At 39.9% G+C, this 7,516-nt stretch overlaps 1 pseudogene; it reads right to left on the bottom strand.

The window, feature by feature from the left end:
* Nucleotides 1-282: 282 nt before the first annotated feature.
* LOC116855946 lies at nt 283-939 on the bottom strand (annotated as a pseudogene).
* Nucleotides 940-7,516: the final 6,577 nt, after the last annotated feature.

The following is a 7,516-nucleotide window of genomic DNA, read 5'->3' as shown; positions in this document are numbered from 1 at the left end:
AAAAAGCAAATTAGGGGCACCTGTGTGGCTCAGTTGTTAAGAGTCTGTCTTTGGCTCAGGTCATGATCCCAGGGTCCTGGGATGGAGCTCTGTGTCGGGCTCCCTGCTTGGCGGGTGGCCTGCTTCTCCCTCTCCTACTCCCTCTGCTTGTGTTCCCTCTCTCGCTGTCTCTCTCCCTGTCAAATAAATAACATCTTAAAAAAAGATCAAATTAAATATTAGAAACTATAGAACTCTCTCCCTCAAAAATCAGGGTCCTTTTTAAATAGTTTTCAACATAGCTCATTCAAAATCACGATCAATCATTTGTACCACCCCCAGAGGAAGAAGCTTAGGGAACTCATGGGTAATTTTCACAGTTTCACTGTAAAGTTCAAGATCAAAAGGATGGCTGGTTATCCTCTTTTTATTTTTTTTTAATTTTTATTTATTTATTTTTAAAAGATTTTATTTATTTATTTGACGGAGAAATCACAAGCAGGCAGAGAGGCAGGCAGAGAGAGAGAGGAGGAAGCAGGCTCCCCGCTGAGCAGAGAGCCCGATGCGGGGCTCCATCCCAGGATCCTGAGATCATGACCTGAGCGGAAGGCAGCGGCTTAACCCACTGAGCCACCCAGGCACCCCTGGTTATCTTCTTTTTAAACTGGATATAAGACACACACATGATAGTTGCTTTGGCTGTTAGTCTTCCAACTAATTCTGTGATTCAAGAGATTTCTTCATCCTGGGGCTCTATCAATTCAGCGTTTCTACGTTTTCCCAGTGGATGAATCTTTCCCAAACTCCAGTGGGCCAGTTGATGAACTGAGCTGGAGTGCTGGCGTCGATGCAGGGCCTGAGCAACTCCATCACATCCGCCGTGGTTGTGGTGGAAGCTGTAGCTGGTTTGAGTAGGGTTTTAAAAATACTGTATTTGTTGCTAGAAAGTTTAGTAGACATTCCCTAGTGATTTCTATTAGTATTTTTCTGTGCTTATCACCAGGCCATTTATGTCCTAATTATTATTTTGCTTGGTATCTTAGTTGACCTTGTGATTTTTTTTTTTTTTTTAGAAGAGTGCATGTACATTAAGATCCAAATGTTTCTTTCTTTTTGTCTTTGGATAAGACAGACTAGTTCTACATTGCTTCTGGTCTAAAATTGGTGTGGCATTACATTTCTTTTTGTATTGCTGTTGATCATCTGATTCTTGGTGTAGAATTAGCTCGTTTCACAGATCTCAAGCTTGAAGGCTTGCTCACTAGATTTATATTACTGTTGAGTAATTTAGGTGCCTGATGGAGAGGAGGGGCGAGTGGGACCATGACTCGACTTAACTCTTCATCTCTATAATGTTTCCCAATTTTTTTTCCTTTTAACTAAAAATATTGTGCCAGAGACTGGTTTCTTTACCTAATTTTTTCTTCATCTCTGAACACTGTGGTTCAAATTAATGCTCTCTCCTAATGCTGTAGCAGCACAGTTTGTCTCAGGGAGAGACTTACTATCTCTTTCACTTTTTCTTTGCAGTGGCTCATGTATCTTTGCAACCTCTGGGAAACAGCTTCTGGAAGCTGTTGGCTACCTGGAGCAGAAAGGCTCTGTTTTATTTCTCCCACAAGCTGCCTGGAAAATTATAACTTACTTCTTAAAACATTGAAAAACTTCAGGAAGGATAGATGTGAATTAATTCCTTAGTGACTACAGTTTGGTTCTATCTATTGCATATGTAGCAGAATTTTCTCCATTTTTGACATGAAGATGGAAACTGTTTTTAGAAGTGATGCAGATATCCCCATTTTTAAAAAAGATTTTTTTAAAGATTTTATTTATTTATTTGACAGAGAGAGATCACAAGTAGGCAGAGGCAGTCAGAGAGAGAGGAGGAAGCAGACTCCCTGCTGAGCAGAGAACCCGATGCAGGGCTCCATCCCAAGACCCTGAGATCATGACCTGAGCCGAAGGCAGAGGCTTAACCCACTGAGCCACTCAGGCAACCCTTTAAAAAAGATTTTATTTGTTTGAGAGAAAGAGAGCATGAGCAGGGGGAGGGACAGAGGCAGAAGCAGATCCCTGCCTGACTCCGGGCTCCATCCCAGGACCCTAGGATTATGACCTGAGGTGAAGGCAGACGCTTAACTGACTCAGCCACCCAGGCACCCCCAATATTTTGAAATCATTTACTTGTTTTTCAGGGGGGCATGGGGAGATGGTGGGTAAGTGTGGACATTGGTGTTCATGTAACCAGGTCTCCTAGAAGGCACTTCGTTTTGATGGTAAGGGGTAGGATTGGCAGGGAGCTTGCCAGTATTTTTTTTTTTCATATGTAAGACTTTATTTTTTAAGGGCAGTATTAGTTTCACAGCAAAACTGAGAGGCAGGCACAGAGAGTTCTGATACACTCCCTGTGCCTACACATGGATAACCTCCCCCATTAGGAACCTCCCCCCATCAGAGTGGTACTTTTGTTACAGTTGATGGAGCTACATTGGCACATTTTAATCACTCAAAGTCCATCATTTACCTTAGAGTTCATGCTTGGTGTTGTTCATTCTGTGTGTTCAGACAAATGCACAATGACATGTATCTACCGCAATAGTATCATACAGAGTTTTTCACTGCCCTAAAAATCCTCTTGGCTCCACCTGTTTGTCCCTCCCTCAGAAACCCCTGGAAATTACTGAACTTTTTACTGTCTCTGTATTTTTTTCCTTTTCCGGAATGTCATATAGTTGGAACCACACAGTATTTAGCGTTTATGGGTTGGGCTTATTTCACTTAGTAATATGCATTTAAGGTTCCTCTATTTATCTTCAGGCTTGATAGCTCACTTCTCTGTAGTGCGGAATATTATTCCAATTGGTTGTACCACAGTGTATTTATCCAACATGATGAAGGACATCTTGGCTTCCAGGTTTGGGCAATTATGTATAAAGCTGCTATATATTCATGTGCAGGCTTTTGAGTGGGCATTAGTTTCTGCTTTCTAGGATAAATACCAAGGAGCACAATTTCTGGACCATATGGTAAGAATATGTTTAGTTTTGTAAGAGACTGCCAGACTGTCTTCCAGAGTAGCTATACCATTTTGCATTTCCACCAGCAATGAATGAGAGTTCCTTTTGCTTCACATCTTTGTCAGTGTTTGGTGTTATTAGTGTTTTGGGTTTGGTAATTCTAATAGGTGTATAGTGCTATCTCGTTTGAGTTTGCATATTTCCCTGATGACACAGGATGTGTGGAGCATCTTTTCATACTGCTCTCTGAATATCTCCTTTGGTGAGGTATCTATTAAGATCGTTGGCCCATTTTTAATCAGGTTGTTTTCTTACTGCTGAGTTTTAAGAGTTCTTTACACATTTTGGCTAACACTCCTTTATCAGATGTATCTTTTCCAAATATTTTCTTAGTATGGGACTTATCTTCTCATTCTTTTGATAGAATTTTTCACAGAGCAGGATTTTAGTTTCAAGAAAGTCTGGCTTCCATATCAAGACATATCAGTTCTTTAGATTTCTCTACACAGATGATCATAACATCTGTGAATAAAGACAGTTTCACTTTTTCCTTCCAAATATATACGCCTTTTATTTCATTTTCTTGTTTTACTGCATTAGCTAGGACTTGCAGAATCATGTTGAAAAGGACTGGTGAGAGCAGACATCCTTGGCTTCTTCCTGCTCTTAGTGGGAAAGTTCCTAGTTTCTCACCATTAAGAATGACATTAGAGGGGTGCGTGGGTGGCTCGGTGGGTTAAGCCTCTGCCTTCAGCTCAGGTCATGATCTCAGGGTCCTGGGATTGAGCCCCCGCATCGGGCTCTCTGCTCACTGCTCAGCGGGCAGTCTGCTTTTCTCCCTCTTCTCTCCCTCTGCCCCGCCTCTCCCGCCCCTGCACTTGCACAGGTTTGCTCTTGCCTCCTCTTTCAAAATGAATAAATAAAATCTTTAAAAAAAGGAATGACGGGGGCGCCTGGGTGGCTCAGTGGGTTAAAGCCTCTGCTTTCGGCTCAGGTCATGATCCCAGGGTCATGGATCTACCCCCCCCCCCCAATAGGGCTCTCTGCTCAGCAGGGAACCTGCTTATCCCTCTCTCTCTGCCTGCCTCTCTGCCTACTTGTGATCTCTGTCTGTCAAATAAATAAATAAAATCTTTAAAAAAATCTATTAAAAAAAAGAGGAATGACATTAGCTGTAGGTTTTTTGTAGGTATTCTTTACCAGTTTGAGGGAGTTGACCCTCTATTCTTAGTTTACTGATAGTTTTTATCGTGTTAGATTTTGTCAAAATTTTTTTTTTGCATCTTTGATAAAACTGTGATTTTTCATTTTTAGCTTGTTGTTCTGATGGATTACATTAATTGATTTTTGAATGTTGAACCAGGCTTTCATATTTGGGATAAATCCCACTGATCTTGGGCGTGTTGTGTAATACTTTTTATACATTGTTGGATTGGATTTGTTAATATTTTGTTGAGGATTTTTGTTTCTGTGTTCATGAGAGATAATTGATCAGTAGTTTCCTTTTCCTGTAATGTCTTTATCTGGTTTTGGTATTGGGGTAACTCTTGTCTCATAGAATAAAGTAGGAAGTGTTCCCTCTGCTTCTATCCTCTGCAAGAGATTATAGAGAATTGGTATAAATTTTTCCTTAACTATTTGATAGAATTCACCAGTGAATGCATCTGAGCCTGGTGCTTTCTGTTTTGGGAGGTCATTATTATTTTTTTAGAAGGTTATTAATTATTTTTTTCAAATTCTTTAATAGAGACAGGCCTATTCATAATTCTTCTTGTGTGAGTTTCAGAAGATTTTATCTTTCAAGGAATTGCTCCATTTCATCTAAATTATCAAATTTATGGACATAGAGTTGTTCATAGTATTCCTTTATTATCTTTTCTTACTTATCTGTTTATAAAAAAATTTATTTATTTAATTGACAGAGCAAGGACAAGCAGGGAGAGTGGCAGGCAGAGGGAGAGAGAGAAGCAGGCTTCCCTCGATTCCAGGACCCTGGAATCATGACCTGAGCCAAAGGCAGACGCTTAACCCACTGAGCCACCGGCACCCCTTTATTATCCTTTCAGTGTCCATTATGGAGACTTTGTGAGGATCTATAGTGATGTCCCCTCTTTCATTCTGATATTGATAATTTATGTCCTTTTTCTTTTTTCTCAGCCTGAGTGTAGGCTTACCAATTCTACTGATCTTTTCAAAGAACCAGCTTTTGATTTTAATGATTTTTCTTTATTGACTCTCTGTTTTCTCTTTTTGCTCTAATTCTTGTTATTTCTTTTCTTCTGGGCTTAGTTTTCCATTTTTCAAGTTTCCTAAAATAGTAACTTAAGATTATTGAATTTAGAGCTTTTTTAAAAAAATAATATATATATATTCAGTGCCATAAATTTCCTTCTAGGCCCTGCTGTTGTTGCATCCCACAAATTTTGGTAAATCTTGTTTCATTTTCACTTAGTTAAAAATATTTACAGATTTCTCTTGAGATTTCTTCTTTGACCCATGTATTATTTAGAAGTGAGGTTTTGTTTTTTTTTAAAGATTTTAAAATTTATTTGACAGGGAGACAGTGAGAGGGAACAGAAACCGGGGGGAGCAGCAGAGGGAGAAGTAAGCTCCCCACTGAGCAGGGAGCCCAATGCAGGCTCAATCTGAGTACCCTGGGATCATGGCCTGAGCTGAAGGCAGACGTTAACGACGGAGCCACCCAAGCGCCCCTAGAAGTGAGTTGTTTAATCTCCATATATTTTGGGATTTTCCAGTTATCTTTCTGTTAGATTTCTAGTTTAATTCAATTGCGGACTGGCTCAGACTTTGTATGACTTTTTGTTTTTTGAGTTTGTTAAGGTGTTTTATGGCCCAGGATGTAGTCTTGGGAAAGATGTGTATTCTGCTGTTACAGGATGAAATAGTCTGCAGATGTCAGTTATATTCAGTTGATTGATGGTGTTGTTGAATTCCACACCATCCTTAGTGATTTTCTGCCCGGTGATGTTCAGTCTTTGTTGTCTTTGCTTTTTAATTTTGAAGGTTTCTGTTGAGATACCTCAAACTCAGTGATATTTTCCTCAGTGATTCTTTCCATGTCCAGTCTACTAGTAAGCCCATCAAAGGTATTCTTCGTTTTTGTTACAGTTTTTTTTTTTTAAGATTTTATTTACTTATTTGACAGACAGAGATCACAAGCAGGCAGAGAGACAGGCAGAGAGAGAGAAAGGGAAGCAGGCTCCCCGCTGAGCCAAGAGCCCGATGTGGGGCTCGATCCCAGGTCTCTGGGATCATGACCTGAGCTGAAGGCAGAGGCTTTAACCCACTGAGCCACCCTGGTGCCCCTACAGTTTTTTTTTTTTTTAATATCTTTCAGGGCTTTTTGTTTTTTTCTCAGGATTTCCATCTCTTTGCATTGCCCATCTGTTCTTGAATGCTGTCTCCTTTATCTGTTCGAGCCCTTAGCACATTAATCCTAGTTCTTTCAAATTTCCAGTCTGATATTTCCAGCATTCATGCCGTGTCTGGTTCTTATGCTCACTCTGTCCCTTCAGATTACGTTTTTTTTCCCTTTTGGTTTGTCTTGTAAGTTTTTCTTGAGAGCTGGACATGGTATATTGGGTAAGGGAACTGCTATAAATAGGCCTTTAGTAATGTGGTATTAAGGAGGGCAAGTGTTCCATAGTACGTCTCAGTCTTGTTAGGAACAGAGTGCCCTGGAGTGTTTCAGTATGGTTCCTGGAAGCATGAGGGGATTTTTATCTGATCATTCTGTGAAAAACTGGTCAGTCTTCTGGAGGTAACAAAAATGTGTTCCATCCTCATGACTGGGTCTCCCTGAAGTTTTAAACTCTCAGATTGTCCACACTGAGCCTCAGCAATTTGTTAGTTACAACTGAGCTTTTCCTTCTCTGGCACTGGTTCCATGGTGGTTTTTCCTCCTGAGAATGTCTGTTCTGGTAATCTGGGAATCTTTGGATTTGCCATCTGTCCATCTTGAGGGCAATGGTTTGCCCCTACCTCCTTTAGGGATCCAAGAAGAGTTGTTGATTTTTCAGTCTGTTCAGCTTTTTACTTATTAGGATGGAGTGGTGACTTCCAAGCTCCTAGCATGTGAACTGGAAACTGGAAGTCCAGCCCAGCTGTTTTTCAAGTTCCAGAGTTCCAGTATTAACTTCCTATTTTCACATAGGTTCAGACTTACAATTGTAATTTTAATCTTGGCAGTTCTTCCATCTCTCCTTTTCTTCACGACTTTGTCATTCTTAATGAATACAAGTTTAATGAATACAAGTTATTTTATAGAACGTCCCTCAATTTGTGTTGTCTTATGATTAGATTCTGGTTTGTACATTTTTTGCAGGAATATTACTGAAATGATGTTCTTTTCTGTGCATGGTATCAGGAGATAAATGGTATCAGTAGACTTTAATTACTTGGCTTAGGTAGTGTCTAACATGATAAAAGTTCTATTTTTCTGTTTTTTTTTGGTGGGGAGGAGAATACGTTAATTAATACTGGGCAATTATTTATCCCCA

This window comes from Lontra canadensis, unplaced genomic scaffold, assembly GCF_010015895.1.
Source record: "Lontra canadensis isolate GAN:19392208 unplaced genomic scaffold, GSC_riverotter_1.0 scaffold107, whole genome shotgun sequence".
In the NCBI taxonomy this organism is placed as follows: domain Eukaryota; kingdom Metazoa; phylum Chordata; class Mammalia; order Carnivora; family Mustelidae; genus Lontra; species Lontra canadensis.
This window is presented reverse-complemented; position numbering and strand designations above follow the sequence as displayed.